Here is an 18,027-nt window from a genome sequence, read left to right on the forward strand (position 1 = left end):
ACAGGGTCAGCATGTAAATCTACTGCACTGATTCTGTGACTATCATAACATCATAAAATGATTCAACTTGGAGAAATTAATTCATTTGGTTAATATTTATTGAGCATTTACTGTTGTATCAGGCACTGTCCAGGCACTGAGGATAAAGCAGTTAATAAGACATCCTAGGTCCCTGCCCTCAAGGAGGTTATCATCAAATAGATTACTAATGTGATTTCAGGCAATGGCAAATGCTGTGAAGAGAAATGAAGAGCAGGATATGAACGAAGGGTTGAGTTGCTTTAGACAGTGTGGTCAGGAATTGCTCTATGTGGAGGAGACATTTATGTAGGGACTTGAAAGGTATGAAGGTGTCAAATATGTAAATGTCTTTGGGAAGAGCATTCCAGGTAAAGGAAAATGCCAGTGACATGCTCTGAGGTGGGACTGAGGTGGAGGTGAGTTGGTATATTTGAAGAATATCCTGAGGATAGTGGAGTAAGTTAGGGAAGGTGGTTGAAGATGAGATGGGAGAGGTACTCAGGGCCAGATCATCTAGGGTCAGGTCTTAGTAAGGGGTTTGGATTTTATTGTAAATATTGTGGGAAGCCACTGGAGAGTTTTGAGTAGATGGTTGTTGTGATCTGTTCAGTATTTTAAAACGGATTGCTCTGGTTGCTGTGTGGAGATTAGACTGCAGAATGGTAAGCCTAAGAGCAGGGAGGCCAGTTAGGAGGTGACTGCGATATTCCAGGCGAAGATGATTGTGAGCACCAAGCGGTAGCTGTAGAGTGTTAAGAAATAGTTGGATTATGGATTTATTTTGAAGGTAGACCTAATAGAACTTGCAGATAGGCTATAGGATAAGAGAAAGGCAAAAATCAAGAATAATTCTTTGATTTTTAGCTGAGCAACTGGGTGTATATTGGTGCGTCACTTCTATTAACTGCCTAAGAAACCAGACCCAGGAAGGATGCTACAATTAGAAGTGGTTATCCACTTAACTTTCAAAGGCCATTAGGGTCTCTTATCTCTGTCATTATCAGCCATCGAGAACTGTCAGGTCACCCATCATTAAGCATAGTGTCTTAAGTGCATGGCTTCTGGTTCTAGACTGAGTTCAAACCCTGGTTCTGCCACTTAGTATATGTGTGACTTTGGCAAGTTATTTAACCTCATTAATTAATTCCTCACTGTGTCTCAGTTCCCTCATGTGGAAAATGGTGATGAAAATAATGGTGCTTACCTCACTGAGTTTGTGTGGCGATTATTCCATGAGTTCACATATATCCATAACTCATAGAAAAGTGCTTGCTATATTGTTGTAGCTCTCTAAGTTAGCTGTTATTATTATCACATAGACTTTTATGCCCATAAGCCATACTTATGTCTTAGACTTTATTACCAATAATTGGAATAGTGTCTACTTGGTGCTCAGTAGGCTTCGTTTAAACCTAGGAATCTTTTAGGGTATTTAATTCCAACTTCCTTTTCTACAGATGAGAAATCTAGACCAGAGAGAGGTTAAGTGAGTTGACTGAGGTTGCAGAATTAATTAGTGACTGAGCTGGGATGCCCACTTGGGTAATTTTCACTGCATTATTATGCCTCTGCCTTTATTTTAATGTAAATTCCTTGAGTTATTTCTATCAAATTTCATATCCCTATCAATAGGGCCACTTAAAGATTTTTGTAATGGTGTAATTGCTCATTAACAATGATTGCCATATATAAAGTATATTTGACAATTTTTTGAGTCATATAGGGTCAGAGATGTCTAAATCCATTGGCTTTTTTTTTGTCTTCTATCATTGAGAGGCAAGAGTCAGAAATGCAAAAAATAAGACATTCACTTCAATAAGAGAGATTCAGTAAGCAAGCTATTTGGGAAATACATGTGTTCTGATAACAATGTTATTTCATGAAGTCTTGAGCAATTTTGGAAACAGTTGGAAAAGCAGACATCTGTGTCACTTTGAGGACTAAGGTGTGCCTGACCCAAGCCATAGTATTTTCAGTTGCCTCATATGCATGCAAAAGCTGGACAATAAATAAGGAAGACCGAAGAAGAATTGATGCGTTTGAATTTTGATGTTGGCAAAGAATATTGACTATACCATGGACTGCCAGAAGAACAAACAAATCTGTCTTGGAAGAAGTCCAGCCAGAATGCTCCTTAGAAGTGAGGAAGGTGAGACTTTGTCTCACATACTTTGGACATGTGATCAGGAGGGACTGGTCCCTGGAGAAGGACATCATGCTTGGTAAAGTAGAGGGTCAGTGAAAAAGAGGAAGACCCTCAACGAGATGGATTGACACAGTGGCTGCAGCAGTGGACTCAAGCATAACAAGAATTGTGAAGATGGCATAGGACGGGGCACTGTTCCGTTCTATTTTAAATAGGGTCACTATGAGTCAGAACTGACTTGATGACACCTAACAACAACAACAGCCCGAAAAGCAAAATGTATTCACACTAAACCAGACATGAGTGCATGATACAGATTTTAGTCTAAACTTGGCTTCTGATGCGCTGTGCAGAGTCAATTCAAGGAAGCTGCTCAGTCTCTCTGCACCTAAGTGCTTTGCCTATACGCGAGAGGAGTGGACTAGATGATCTGCTAGTTCATAGGAGGCTCCAACATTCCTGGGAACTGTGCTGTTCACTGTAACGTTTAAGTGATCTTGTGACCATCCTGAATCTTGTTCATTGAGACTTAGTCAAAGGATGCATACAAAGAACCATGTAAAAAGATTGGCTATAGATAGTTTGGGGGTTGAGTGAAAGAGTTAATAATAGAGTCAAATAAATGGATTTTCTCTGAGCAAAAGCAGTCATCAGCTTCACAGAATCTGAGGTCTGGTATAAGGAGTGAACAGCAGGGTGATTTTAAAAGCTCTTCCTCGGAAATTTCATAACTACCAGATTCAACATTAGTCCAGCCTTGCCGTGTCCTGCCCTGACCTTCTGTGCTTTTCATAGTTTCTGAGCTTCTGCCCCTAGGTCTGGCATTCTCCCAAACCCAGTTTGCAGACTTCATGAAGTGCATTGCTCTCAGACTTCCTCTCAGTGTGCTTCATTTGCTCATGTAAAGGGGCCCCAGCTGGTTCCTTTTTCTGGAAGCTTCTATGTGGCATCACTCCCACTTATCAGGCTTCCCAGAATACCTGGTGCGTTAAGCTGCTTGCACTTCTATCACAACCCAAGGTCGTTTTGTCTCCCAGAGCCTGCCCACTCTGGTGGCATTTACTTCCTGACTGTGCTGTCCCTCATAGGGGCATCTCTGAGCTCATTCTGACAGGGGAGCCCCATGCTTCTCACCTTCTGCATAGCCCTAGGTCTGTACCACCTCTAAAAAGCTGCTTGTTCATCATGAGCTCTCTGGTAGAAACCCGGATCTACAGGGCTCATTCTAAGAGCGATTATTTTCAGACATGAGATGAAAGCTACGAGTGCTATGCTAAGGACTTTCTGGTACCATCTCTTAACTTCCTAGCCATCCTAAGTTCAAATCCACTGACTCTCATGGAGGCAGTCAATCAGTTACTTGGGATTGTTTAAAAAGTCAGATGGTGAATTTGGCCAGAGTCAGGACTGGAACCCAAAGCTTCTAATTTATAGGCTACTATTATTTTTTAAGGATGCTGACCAAGGATTTGAGAGGATATAGAACTCATTTATTCAACACACATTGTTATCATTATTGTTATTATTAGTTTAACACCAACTATATGCAAGGCATATGCACGGGGCTAGGGTTAAAAATAAGGAGCCCTGGTGGCAATGGCTAAGTGATCCGCTGCTAATTGAAAGGTTGGTGGTTCAAACTCACCAGCTGCTCCTTTGGAGAAAAGACCTGGTGATCTGCTTCCGTAGAGATCGCAGCCTAGGGAATCCTATGGGGAAGTTCTGCTCTGTCACATGGGGTTGCTATGAGTCGGAAATTGACTCCGTGGCACCTGGCAACAACAACAGGGTTAAAAATGGTGAAAAAATACGTTGCTCTCTTGGTAAGGTCTGAGGTATCTAGAAGAATAGGAAATAGTACAGATTTTCTTCACAAGTCTTCCTCAGAGCATATGTGCAAATGGAGTCATAGAAATGGCCCTAAACATGCCATAGTTGCTAAAGGTAAATATGCAAACCACTTCTGTTCTATTTTCTTTGGTTACGTGGGCCATTTTAAAAGAAATGAACAAAAATCTCTGTCCTGTAGATTATATTAATATGTACTCAATAAGAGTTAATTGAATAAATAAATTAGTATTCAAAGTGTTTTTATGAAATGATCTTGGTCAAGTCCACTACTATGGAAGTTAAAATAGAAGGAAAAGTGAGTAGCTGCAATTCTTGGCTGCTGTTTGGCAAACGTGTAAGAAAGAGCCCAGTCTTGGGTATTCCACAGACTCCGGGCTGTTTAGCCTTGACTGGTAACGCCACTGCCAGGCCTGCTACAGAGTAGTCAGTAGGGAAATATGCACACCGACTGAAGCAATGATAGCTTTTCAGTTCGGTCTGTAAAATTCATCATGATGTTGCTGTTGGCAAGGGCTACATATGAAGTTGGGAAATGTTGCTGTCAGTAGATAAAGTTCTTTAATATTTATGCTCTTGACCCCAAATAAAATTTAGGTGGCTAACTTAAAAATGATTCATATTTACTTTAACAGAGTATTGATTCATGCACTGTTAGGCACTCTAGATACTTATATCCCTTCAGTCTTCAAATGCTTTTAAGAGATTCTTGGATACAGTGGGAAGAAAATAGTCGATGTGAATTCAACCCCCGACTCTGCCGCTTATGAACTTGAGCAAGTTATTTAACCTCTTTAGCTTCATATTTTTCTTCTGTATAATGGGAATAGTAGTGATACCTTCTTCATAATATTTTTGAAATAATGTGTGTAAAATATTTAGTGTAGTGCCTGGCACATATTAAGTCCTCAGTAAATGTTAGTTACTGATATTAACACGGAGCCCTGGTGGTGCAGTGGTTAAGAGCTCACTGCTAAACAGACGGTCGGCAGTTCAAATCCACCAGTCACTCCTTGGAAACCCTATGGGACAGGGTTGCTATGAGTTGGAATTGACTCTACGGCAATGAGGTTTTTTTTTTTTTTTAATTTTTTTTATGTTAACACTATGCCTTTCCTATAATGGATTCTTGCAAGTATTTGTTGAATGAATGAACAAATGAGTAAGTGTAGTATCGTAAGACCTCAGGAATATTTGATGATTTATTATAATTTTATTTAGTTCTTTTTTATAAATTCAACATACCACTTTTTTTTATTCACATGTGAATATGTATCTTCTTTCTCATCCTCAGCCCTTCGGTATCATGATAGGAAGTCTTGGAATACTGTATCTTGTTTCTCAGGCCAGGTTTCACTGGCCATTTGGTAAGTGATAATCCTTCCTTCATCCGGGAACAAAATGTACACAGAGCTACTGCACATGAGGTTTGGGTTGTTTTCCTACCAAGAGGTAAATTACAAGCATCAAGCGTGGGAGGTAATGAGAACATGATGGGTTTTTCATATCTTGTCCTCTATCATGAGGTTTTTGTCATGCCTCCTACTTTGAAATATTCCTATTGGAGAAATGTGGAATGCACGTTTCAGTACCCATTGAGGCTGGAAAAGGTACATTTGAATATTGTCACTAACAATCATTTTTTGTATAAAACGGAGAGACAGATTACCTCAACTCCAAGGAAGCAGTCACTATGACAGACTTTTCTTTGTCTGCCTCTCCTACAATTAGATGTGAGTGGGCTTCTTCACAGTTGGGAAGTTTGAAACAATGAAGGCAATGAAAAGACCCTCACAACAGAGGGCTGAGCAAACAGCGTGGGTAATATTTGATTGCTTCTTAATATTGTCTTGAATAGAAAATAAAAGAGCCTTTATTGAAAAACCGGTTTAACTAATTATCCGTCTGAATCTTTCCTGCACTGACTTATTTAAAGAACTGATTGATTAATTTCTGGCTGATTAATGGGAGAGACCTGCCTTCAGGCACAGCTGCGAAGAGGCCAAGACAGGGTCTTACTTTTATAGTCTAATTTCATATTCTTTCTTGGTTTCTTTATTTACTTATATTGAACTAATACTTGTTCAATAGTTGTTTTTTTCCCCAACGTATTATTTTAGTCTCTCTCTCTCTTTTTTTAAATCTTTACTTTTAAAATTTTAATTTGACTGAGTGGCATTGGCCAAAGCCAGGAGAGCATAAGAAGAGGTTTGCTGCTTGATAAGGGGGCTCTATTTTGATGCGTTCATGCTGGGTTAGGTCAAGCTTTCCTCTTTGAAGGAAAAGAAGCCTTGCATATATTGGGTTGAATGATATGAAAATGTGATATTTGATGTTTTTGACCTACAAAACCGATAATACCACAAAGTTCAACTTAATCCATCAGAGGTGAATCTCTGCCTCAGAGCAGAACCACTCTATTCATGCTCAGAGTGGTCGATGTATAAACAGAGAACCACTTTCACAGCTTGTAGTGGCCACCACAGCTTCATGGCAAACAGCTACTGGCACACTGTGGCCCTGGTGACAGATCCACCCTGTAGGTGGATATATACAAGAAGAAAAATAATAAGCCAGTCCTTATCAAAACTACAGAATCTATGTATCTCTTTTGAAGGAAAAAAGATGTTAGATTATTTTTTATTAAAAATACCTTATTGATATGTTCAAATAAAAAAACTAGGTGTAAACTCTTTAGTTGTACAGGTCTTCCCTAACAATGAAACAAAAAAATTGCAAATTAAATACAAACAAAAGTACAAAACCAGTAAAATTTAAATGGACCACACTGATTTAATATGACAGTTTTTGCCCCTGAAACTAAACCACGTATTACATTATCGATACTGATTTCAAAAGTGGAGAGTCTGAGTCTGCACAGTGACCGTCCGTGTGCATGTGACTGCTGTTTCCTCTCCGCTCATCTCTGCTGTACAACCTTCATTGCCACAGTGTGGAGTGATGCCATTTGGTCTTCCCTTGGCATAGATAATTCACTAAAGCATTAAGACCACCTCTGCTCTTTTTTCAGTTTCACAATTAAAATTTACTCCTTGGTGCCAGAACGATCCTGAACACTAACACAAATTCCTGTTTATTTCGATTCACCCTTATATGGGGTGGATGAGTAGCTCTTTGGGGATCCAGCTTTGTATTTGGGGATCTTCTGTTAGATTCCTCACCTTCTGAGGGGCCTATGCCTTATTTCCAGCTTTTGCTTGTCTCAATTGAGAGGACTGTTTAGAGTATCTAGTAAGCAAAATGGCTAGAAAAGGAAGTTTTCAGTTGTTAGTCTAATAGTAAATACATTTTTGAAGTTAAATTTCCATCTATGATTTAAATCTTGTCTGGGTTGAAATTGCATCCATCTGCAGTCGGCATTTTTCCTGTCAAATTCCATTAGATTAGAAAAACATTACCATGTTTCCATCCAAATCTTCCATCTCCTAATTGCTGACAAAGGATGATGGACTTCAGTCTTTATGGATGCTAGAAAAGTTAAGTAATGACTCAGGAATTCAGTAACTGCAGAATTTTTAATATCAATTTTGTAATCAGTGTTGCCAGCATATCACTTTATTATTTTAAGAAGAATAAACAACAGCAAACAAATCTTTTTAACAGAACCCTGTGTTAAAGATCCCCTTAACAGTAGGTTTTTTTTTTAAATTTTATTTTAAGAAAAGGTGTTGCAAGTCAATTAAAATCACTCTTCTGATTTATAGCTGATGAGTGGGTAAAGGGCTCTTGGCGTAAATGTCAGCTGTTCCTTAAGACATAGAACAAGGAATAAGAGCTAATACGCCTTCAGGGTTTGTGATTGGCTGTCTGAGGGGTCTTCCAGAATTAACTCATCCTACATTGGAGATCATTTGGAGATCAATTTCTGATGAGGTTAAAAGAATTCCAAAATGACTTTAGGAAGCCACACCTTGAGATGTAACCAACGTAAAATCCATTAATTTGGAAATTTGTAACATATTATATGGTAGTAATAGAATGAAGGCACCCTGGTGGTACAATGGTTAAGTGCTTGGCTGCTAACCTAAAGGTTGGCCTTTGAACCCGCCCAGCAGCTCTTCGGCAGAAAGACCAGGGGATCTGCTTCTGTAAATATTAAAACCCAAAACCCACTGCATCGAATTGATTTTGACTCACTGAACACTTAACCATTGCTCCATTTCTTGGAGCCAAGAAAACCCTATGGGGCAGTTCCACTCTGTCACATGAGGTCACTATGAGTCTTAACTGACTCAACAGCACCCAACAACAACTACAGTAGTAGAATGATAGACCTTTAGTGACTGAAATACAGACAAAGGACAAATGGAGAGAAAGAGATTATGCTTTATAACGCATTTATTAATGTATTCAACTAACATTAATTGAGCCTTTAGCTTTTGGACTAAATACTGGGAGTACAAACAGCTCAGTGACTTTGCACACAGTATTCCCTCGCCCAATAATGCCTTTCTACTAGTTCTCCATCTGGAAGACTACTCAGCCTTCCTGATTCAGCTAAAAGCATATTCCCTGGACAGAGATAGTTGATCAAGACTCTGTGCTTTGATAATAATTTTTATAAACCTTAGCATATTTTCATAATTATTTATCTACTAACTCGTGTAAATTTCAAGGGAAGGTACCACTGTTAACCTTTAGGTATCTTTCCTTCTTGCTTTTTAATGTACCTTGTTTTCCTTGATAAAATCGTGGTAGTCTTTTTGTCTTATTCTCTAAACATTATATCAGTAGCACTTATTCATGTGATTAAATATTTTTCAGATCCATGATTTTTAATGGTGGCATGATGTCATATGTATTTACCAGAACTGAATTTGTCATTCCTCTGTATTTGGACAATTAGGTTGCTTGCAATTTTCTAGTATTATAAATGATGCTGAAATCCTTGCAGGTAAATTCTTCTCCACATCTCTGATTGTTTATTTAGAATTTTTAAATTTCTAGAAGTAATATTACTGTGTCAAATGATATGAACACTGTTAAGGCTCTTGCTATAAATAAGCCAAATTGCTTTCTAAGAAATTTGTACCATGAGTAATGAACAAGAACGCCCATTTTACACACACACCCTTGCCAGTCATAGACATTATCATGTGAAAAGTCTTTGGCAATTTAATATGCAAGAAATATCTCCTTATTTTAATTTTATTTCTTGGATGATTAATATTATGTTCTTATATTATTTCCTCTTGCCTTTTGGGCAGTTGCATTTTCAACCATTTGACCATTTATTTCCTGCACTCTTTTTAAGAAAAGAGAAATTAAAATGGTTAAAGAAAAACAAACTTAAAATATACTTTGTAAAAATGAGTTAAGAATGTTTAAGTAGTATATATATCACTGTCAATTTTTAATTGTTGATAAGAATAGATACTAAAGTACTTAACATTGTGGTGAAAATGATTTAAGAAAAAAAAGTACCCTTATCCTTCCCCTTAGTTAAATATCACATAATTCTATGTGTAATTCTTTTTTCCCACTTTATAAAATAATATAGTAATAATAATTACGTAATAACAAGTAGAATTAAAAAAAAAACAAAACAAATCCATTGCCATTGAGTTGATTCCGACTCATAGCGACCCTATAGGACAGAGTAGAACTGCCCCATATGGTTTCCAAGGAGCACCTGGTGGATTCAAACTGCTGACCTTTTGGTTAGCCAAAGCTGTTAACCTCTGTGCCACCAGGGTTTCCACAACTAGAATAGCACACCCTTAAAAAAAAAAGAAACTCATTGACGTCGAGTGGATTCTGACTTATAGCGACCCTACAGGACAGAGTAGAACTGCTCCATAGGGTCTCCAAGGAGCGGCTGGTGGATTCCAACTGCCAACCTTTTGGTTAGCAGCGGAGCTCTTAACCACTGTGTCACCAGGGCTCCCCACACCCTTGTTGTTGTTGTCAGATGCCGTCAAGTCGGTTCCAACTCATAGAGACCCTATAGAATGGCTATATTTAAACAAAAAACAACAACAAAAATACGAAAGAACTGACCATACCAAGTGTGGCAAGTTTGTGAGCAACTAGAACTCTCACACATTGAACATAACATGGTCCAACCACTTTGGAAAACAGTTTGGAAGTTTTTTAAAACAGTTAAACATACACATACACATGACCCAGCCATTCCACTCCTAGATAATTATGTAAGAGAAACAGAAACCTATGTGTGCACAAAAATTTGTATATGAATGCTTATAACAGCTTTATTTGTAATAGCCCCTAACTGGAAATAGCCTAAATGTTTAAACAAAATGTGGTATATGCATCCATGTAATAGAATACTACTCACCAAAAAAAAAAAAAAAAGGAATGAACTATTGATACATGCAACAATATGGATTACTCTCAGAGTTATTATGCTGAGTGAAAGAATCCATGCCCCAAACTGTACATACTGTATGATTTCATTTACACAAAGTTCTGGAGAATGCAAACTACTCTCTAGTGACTGAAGACAAATCAGCGGTCACCTTGGTTTGAGGGCAGAGGGAGTGATGGAGTACAAAGGTACTTAAGGAAGATGTTTGGAATGATCGATTTTTTTTATTGTGGTTTTATGGATGTATACGTCTATGTCAAAACTGATCAAATCATGTATGTTAAATAGATAATTTAGTATACTTCAATTAAGTTATATTAAAAAAAATTAGAAGGGGTTGGCAATGTGGTGGAGCAGAATTGAGTACCAGGCTCTTAACACTTGGTCTCCTGTGTGAACTTCTGAAGAACACTTACCTCCCTGGGACTTGATTTTCTCGTTTGTAACAACTAATGGTTTGGCTAATAGCAATCCAAAGTTGTAGAGTTTTAAGAGAAAACCAGGGTTAAGCGTAGTCTCTTATTATTTTACTATAATCTAGAAATGGGTATTTGTATATAGGAATTGATTTTAAACTTATTTAGGCTTATTTAAAAAACCTAAACCTCTGGCATTTTTTGAGATATTACAGGGTTCATAAAACTCTATCCCCAAGCCCTATTTGTGTGGGATCTACAACCTAGGTTGACTTTAGAGATTATCTATTAGATCAATTTAATTCAACTAGATGCCAAATTTAATTTATGATGTCCATTAGAGAGTTTATGTAAAATGCATTTTGGGAGTTAATTCTAAACGTTTAGAGATATGAAAGCTTTTTTTTTAAAAGGAGGCATGGCTAAAGTAATTTTATCTTTCTAGCTTCTAGAAGATACAATATTGAATACACAATGCATGCACTGAATCTTCTTTTTAATTTGTCCATAGTTTGTTCTGTTTGGATGCAGTGGCAGGTGGTAATCTATCACAGTGTCTTCTTTCACAAAAAAAAATTATTCATCAGATGTTACTCAGTGACCTGAATCTGCCAAGGGAACTTCTTACACTTAGTTTCAGGTGAACTTATCTATGAAACTTTAAATCTTCATTCATGAGTTTTTTTTCCTTTTTTTTTTTTTAAATATATGTATGAGCAGCTTGATTTAATTACACATACTGAGAATTGAAAGAGACTTTATAGATGATTTAACTGTAGCCCTTCATTTTAGGATGAGGATACTGAGATTTAGGTTATCCCACTTGCTAAGAGTGGAGCCCTGGTGGTGCAGTGGTTAAAAGCTCGGCTGCTAACCAAAAAGTCAGTAGTTCACATCTACCAGCCGCTCCTTGGAAACCCTGTGGGGCAGTTCTACTCTGTCCTACAGGGTTGCTGAGTTGGAATCGACTTGACAGTGGGTTTAATGGACTTGCATAAGAACATATGTCAGGTTGGGGAGCACTGAGGTTTGAACTCAGATTTCTACTCCCAGTAGATCACTCTTCCATGCAACATCAGCTGGCACATAGTAGATGTCCCGTAAATGGCTGCTGAATGAATGAATGGATCATTGTCGTAAAATACGTCAACAGGACAGGCTGTTCCTCCAAGATAATGGGTGTAAGGGAAAGAGAACCAGACTGGCAACCAGGAGGTTTGCAGCCACGTTAATCAGCATCGCCAGCTTTTGACGTCGTTTTGCTTCCATGAGTCTCCCTTTGGTTTTTAATCTCAAAAATGAGGTAGTCCTTACATCCTCCAAGATCCCTTTCTTTTTTAAATGTGTTCTGTTGAAACTTAAACACTGATGATTGCATTTTTATTCAGGATGTTAATTTGAAAGTAGATTTAATGGTCGATGTGAACTTTAAGTCTGTTTTTATTGGGCTCACACTCTTTGTATTTTTGCCAAATAATGTTGAGATTTATCTTAGGCTTTGTGACAAGCACTCTCAAAATTTGAGGAAAATATTTGCATACAAAATGCTGACTAGGACTACTTTAATATAAAGTTATGTCTGATATTTCAAAATGTGCTGCTACTTGGATCTAAAATGCGGGCCAGCAAGGTCGGGACTGAGGCTCATCATGGCAGCATGCGGAGCTATGAAACACTTTCTGCTTCTCAGCGCCCCCACTTGGCTTCATTTCTGGCTACATTCCCTGACTTGCCTGAGATCCAGGAACTCGACTGCAGGGAGAATCTTGAACCGTGGTTTAGGGGCAAGACTTAAACATTGACACTTGTGATACTTGTGAGGGGTAAGAGATGGCCCAATAGGGGTCTTTGAAGAAAAAAACGAGAGTGTGGTGAGGAAGAAAAAGGTTCCTGAGAGAAAAGAATCATCACAATAAAGGAAGTGGTCCGTCACAGTGGGACCACCGCTGTCTGCAGTACAGCTAGTCCTCAACTTACAGCAGAGTTCTGTTCCTGTGACTCTGTCCTAAGTTGGTTCTAACCTAAGTTGAATACCTCTTTTTTTTTTTTAATAGTTTTCATTATTATTGCCTTTTATTATCAGTATCTTTATAAATCCGATCCTTATTTGTTTTTGGGGGTTGGAAACATTACATATAAACTTACAGATATATTTTAACATGGTACATAGTACATATTACTAACGATAAGATGTACAAAAAAAAGATGATCGTTAGTGAAGTTCACTGTAACTCAAATATGTTGTAAGTCGGGGACTACCTGTACAGTGGTGGCTTTAGTGTTGCTGTGATGCTGGAATTCAGTCCATCCCCATGCATCTGTCAGTTTGTCATACTATTGTGGCTTGCACGTTGCTGTGATGCTGGAATCTATGCCACCAGTATTTCAGATACCAGCAGGATTACCCATGGTAGACAGATTTCAGCAGAGCTTACAGACTAAGACAGACTAGGAAGAAAGGCCTGGCGATCTGCTTCCAAAAATTAGCCAGTGAATACCTTGTGGATCACAACGGAATATTTTCCAATACAGTACTGGAAGATGAGTTCCCTAGGTTGGAAGGCACTAACAGTAGCCGAAACAATGGACTCAAACATATCAATGATCACGAAGATGGTGTAGGACTGGGCAACATTTAGTTCTGTTACACATAAGGTCACCATGAGTCGGAGCTGACTGAACAGCAACTAATAATAACCACGTCACAACGGGAAGAGAGAGTTAGTGTCCAGTACAAGTGTGAGACCGTGTTTAAGTGTACCCAGCTCAGACTCCTGTGGTTGCTTATGACCCTGGAAAAAGACAGGACTGTGGTACAGTTGGAGGTGCTTTATCATTATGAGCCCAAGCTCATAATGGGATTCCTTCTGCCTTATATGTGAAGTGATGAAAAAGTGAAATCATTTCTCTCCCAGAGGGAGTTGAGGACTGGAGATCAAGGCTGGGCTAAATCAGTGTTTGGGTGATCAGAAGAGAGTAGCAGGTGGTGTTTATGACAGGAACGTAGAGGCAGGCAGGGATGGAGCCCCAGGCATCAGAAGTTGAGAGAATAAACATCCCTGTCCCAAACCCCTGTAGCTCAGGGGTATCCTTCATGGTGACCTTGTTACTTTTCTTCCTGCTCTCTGTCTTGGTTTGTCTTATTTAGTTCAGCACACTTTGCTCCTTAGTTATCTTGTGCCATCTCTTCTCTGAACAGATCAAGGTTTGACACAAACACTGCATCTGTGCTGTGTACAAGTTTGTTCTGTGTTGCTGTGTTGTCATTTAACCATGTAACAGCATGCTCCCTTCAGGGCTTGATGTGGGGCTCTGAAGGAGCTTAATTTAATTACATTCATTTGAGGGTCCTAAAAACCACCACTGTGCCCATTCAATCTTTTCTCTTTAGGGTTCTACCCTTTGTTAGTGTTTGAAGGAAGGAGTTGGAGGAAGAAGAGAGAGGTAAGAGGAATGAAATCATTTCTCTTTTAGCCTCCATTTGAGGCTTAAAAAAGAACTATCAAAGAAAATAATTCCACATCTTCATCAAAATGAACAGATTCAGTTCATGGTAAAAAAAATCAATTATTCAAAATACATAAGAGTTGGCAACTTTAAATTGACATCAGAATTTTTATGGGGGTACTAAATGATTCTGATTTTTTCTTTTTTTTTTTTTTTGGTAGTTAGAGTTGACAAATGTTATTGAAGGCTTATTGTGTGCCAGGTGTTTCAAATGTGACAAGTAAGTAAAATTACAGAATATCCCTGGAGGTAATTATTATTTAGCTACACTTTATAGATGAAGAAACTGAGGTGAAAATAAGTGTGGTTATGGAGACCCTTTGTGGTGCAAAAAGTTATGTGCTTGGCTACTAACCAAAAGGTTAGTAGTTAGAATCCACCCAGAGGCACCTTGGAAGAAAGACTTGATGATTTGCTTTGGAAAGATCATAGCCATTGAAAACCCTATAGAGCGCAGTTCTACTGTGAACCACATGGGATCACTATGAGTCAGAATCACCTCCACAGCAACTGGTTTTGTTTTTAAATAAGTGGCAGAATCAGGATCAGAAGTCACGCCTGCCCATTGCTCTTCCATTGTTCCCTAGACCAGTGCTTCCCAAACTAATCTGTGTACAAATCGTCTGAAGATCTTGTTAAACTTCGGATTCTAGTCCACTGTGTCTGGGGTGGAGCCTGAGACTCTTCCTTTTAACAAATTGCTATGTAATGCTGCTGCTGCTGGTTCACAAACTACACTTGGAGTGGCCAGTCTTAACATCCTTCTCCTTTGGGGAAATAAAAAGGAACTTCTATAATGGCATGTGAAGGTAGAACAATTAATACATTTATCATTTTCCTTATTCAGTATTTTGCTTCCTGGAAAATCTTACCTTGTTTTCTTGACAATCCCAGAAGATACTGGTTACGGATACACACTGTAGTTTGGTCGGCAAATATGCAACATACCTTAGAAAACATGCTCTAAAGTGGTAAACCAACGGTGTTGGTGTCACCCAGTGCGGTAAGTCATGGTGCCATCCCCCCTACCCATACCAGACCATACAGAACCCTTAGTAATGTTTTTTGTACTAATGTTACTCATAAGTCATAATTCCCATATATCACTCCTTCTTTTCCTTTGATTACTACTTCATTCTCAAAAAAGTTGTTGATATAGGTTCACAAATACTAATTACCACAATACTGTAGTTAAAACACCAGAAAATTTGATGAAATCAGCGACTATAAAAACACCAGCAGCAATGAAAACAACAGTGCGTGCTTGTAGGGCATGTAGATGAAACCATGCAACTTGAAGTGTCATTGTGATTGGGTGATAATGACAGCTCTGACCAGAGCACATTCGAAGATTCAAAAAGTAAATTAGAGTTTTAGCCTTGTAGGTATATTGATACATGTAAGCTGGGCTTACAAAAAATGTTTTTGTTGTCATAGCTAACTTCAGGGATATTTTTATAGACAGTCATTTTGGTGTCACCCCCTCTGAAAGTATCACCCAGTGCAGTCTGCACCCCCTACACCCCTCTAGTGATGCCACTGTAGCAGACAATAGCAAGAAAATTACTCAGCTCTTTTTAAGTGACTTAATTTATTGAAATAATAGATTTGAAAACAGATCTAAATTAGACAATGTAGACTAATTATGGCAAAGTAAGTTTGAATGAATCCTGGGTAAAATCGCTTTCTAAGTCAGTTGTATAGATGATTTAATTGAAGAGAATGAATACACCCCACTTTCCCTCTTCTTTGCTAGGCTTTAAAAGACAATACCAGCTGTAATCTAATTGAAGGCAACAGTCCCCAGGTGTTCAGAGAAGCTGCTCATTCAGTCAAAATATTTCAAATCATGTCTGACATAAGATCAGCCCTTCCAAGGGCTTTAAGATGGAAGGATATTTCTTTTCAGTGCTCCTAAATAGTGAATTCTTTTCTTGTGTTTAAATGTACTAATAAAATAAACTATTTTTAAGTTTAGTTTATGATAGTTAAGACAAGATTTCACTGATATTAGAAGTTAGAGCATGCAGTCCATTTTTAACAAGAGAGTATTCTGAATTTTAAAATAAATTAGAATTGGAAGGGCCCTTAGAGCTGAGGATGTCAAACACCCTCAACCTCCTTCCTCAACATATAGTGAAGTGAAGACATTGAGTCTCAAAAAGATTTATTGACATGCTTGTGGTCATTTAGCTTGTTGGTGGCATAACTTTTATTAGAAATTTGGTCATGGTCACAAAGTCTACTGCTACAAAGGCCAGGTCGGAAATATAATTTATGGTTATAAATTATGTAAAGGGATAATGGGGATTGTGGCAAACAGCCTACCTGAAAAGGCCAGCTGTCACATAGCTGTAGCTGATTATTTACATGTGAAAATGGGGTCTCATTATAGCCAGATCACTTGATTTCTAAGTAGAAGCTGGGGATCCAGAATTTTTATGTGAAATATTTCAATTTTAAAATGCTGACAACAAATAAGAACAAAAACAGTGTGCTCCAAACAAAACACATGTGAGGGGCCGATTTGCTCTTTCACAATTTCTGACTCGAGTCTTCTGATGTCTCAGCCCAGTGTGCTTTCACCAGTGATTCCTAGCAGCTCTCTGATGCCTTGTAGTTCCCCAAGTGGCTGCTCTAGGAATTGACGGAGAGGCCAGGTGGGTGGGGTTCTAGTCCTCCCATATCCCATTACCCAGGCTGTCAAGTTGATTCCGATCTGACTCATGGCGACCCCATGTGTTAGAGAGTAGGGGTTTCTTGGTTGTAATCTTTATGGAAGCAGATCACTAGGCACTGCTGGGTGGGTTTGAACCACCATCCTTTAGGTTAGCAAATGGTTTGTGCCACACATATCAACCAGGTCTCCACAAAAGATTTGTTTGAAATAAAGAATTCAACTGATAATACTTATTACACTACTACCTCATTAAATGATGAATAAAAGCTTAAGATCCCTTCCACTGTCCTTGAGCAAAAGCATTTTAATTTACAAGGCCAGTGAGAAAAAATGAAATCATAAAATACAGAGGAATTTTTATCTCAAGAGGGAACTTTTCTGATGGTTATTGATCAAGTTTCCCCAATAATACAGCAGATTAATCATCAAATTTTGGTACTATTTATTTTTGAATATTACCTGTAAAATGTAGTCGTACACACACACACATACACATATATGTCTATGCCCCCATTGCCACCCTTACCACCTTTATTCAAGTCATGCTCTTACTTGAGTCACACCTTTTATCTTGTTGTTAGGTGCCATCGAGTCAGTTCTGACTCATAGCAACCCTTTGTACTACAGAATGAAACACTGCCTGGTCTTGTGCTATGCTCACAATCGTTCTTACGATTGAGCCCATTGTTGCAGCCACTGTGTCACTCCCTCTCATTAAGCGTCTTCCTCTTTTTTGCTGAGCCTGTACTTTACCAAGCATGATATCCTTCTCCAGCGGCTGATCCCTCCTGACAACATGTCCAAAGTATGTAAAACATAATCTCGCCATCCTTGCTTCTAAGGAGCATTCTGGTTGTGCTTCTTCCAAGACAGACTTGTTTGTTCTTTTGGCAGTCCATGGTATATTCAGTATTCTTCATCAACACCACAGTTGAAAGGCGTCAGTTCTTCTGCAGTCTTATTCATTGTCCAGCTTTTGCATGCATATGATGCGGTTGAAAATACCATGACTTGGGTCAGGCATACCTTAGTCTTCAAGGTGACATCTTTGCTTTTCAAC

Source organism: Trichechus manatus, unplaced genomic scaffold, assembly GCF_000243295.1.
Source record: "Trichechus manatus latirostris isolate Lorelei unplaced genomic scaffold, TriManLat1.0 scaffold00092, whole genome shotgun sequence".
Classification (NCBI taxonomy): Eukaryota; Metazoa; Chordata; class Mammalia; order Sirenia; family Trichechidae; genus Trichechus; species Trichechus manatus.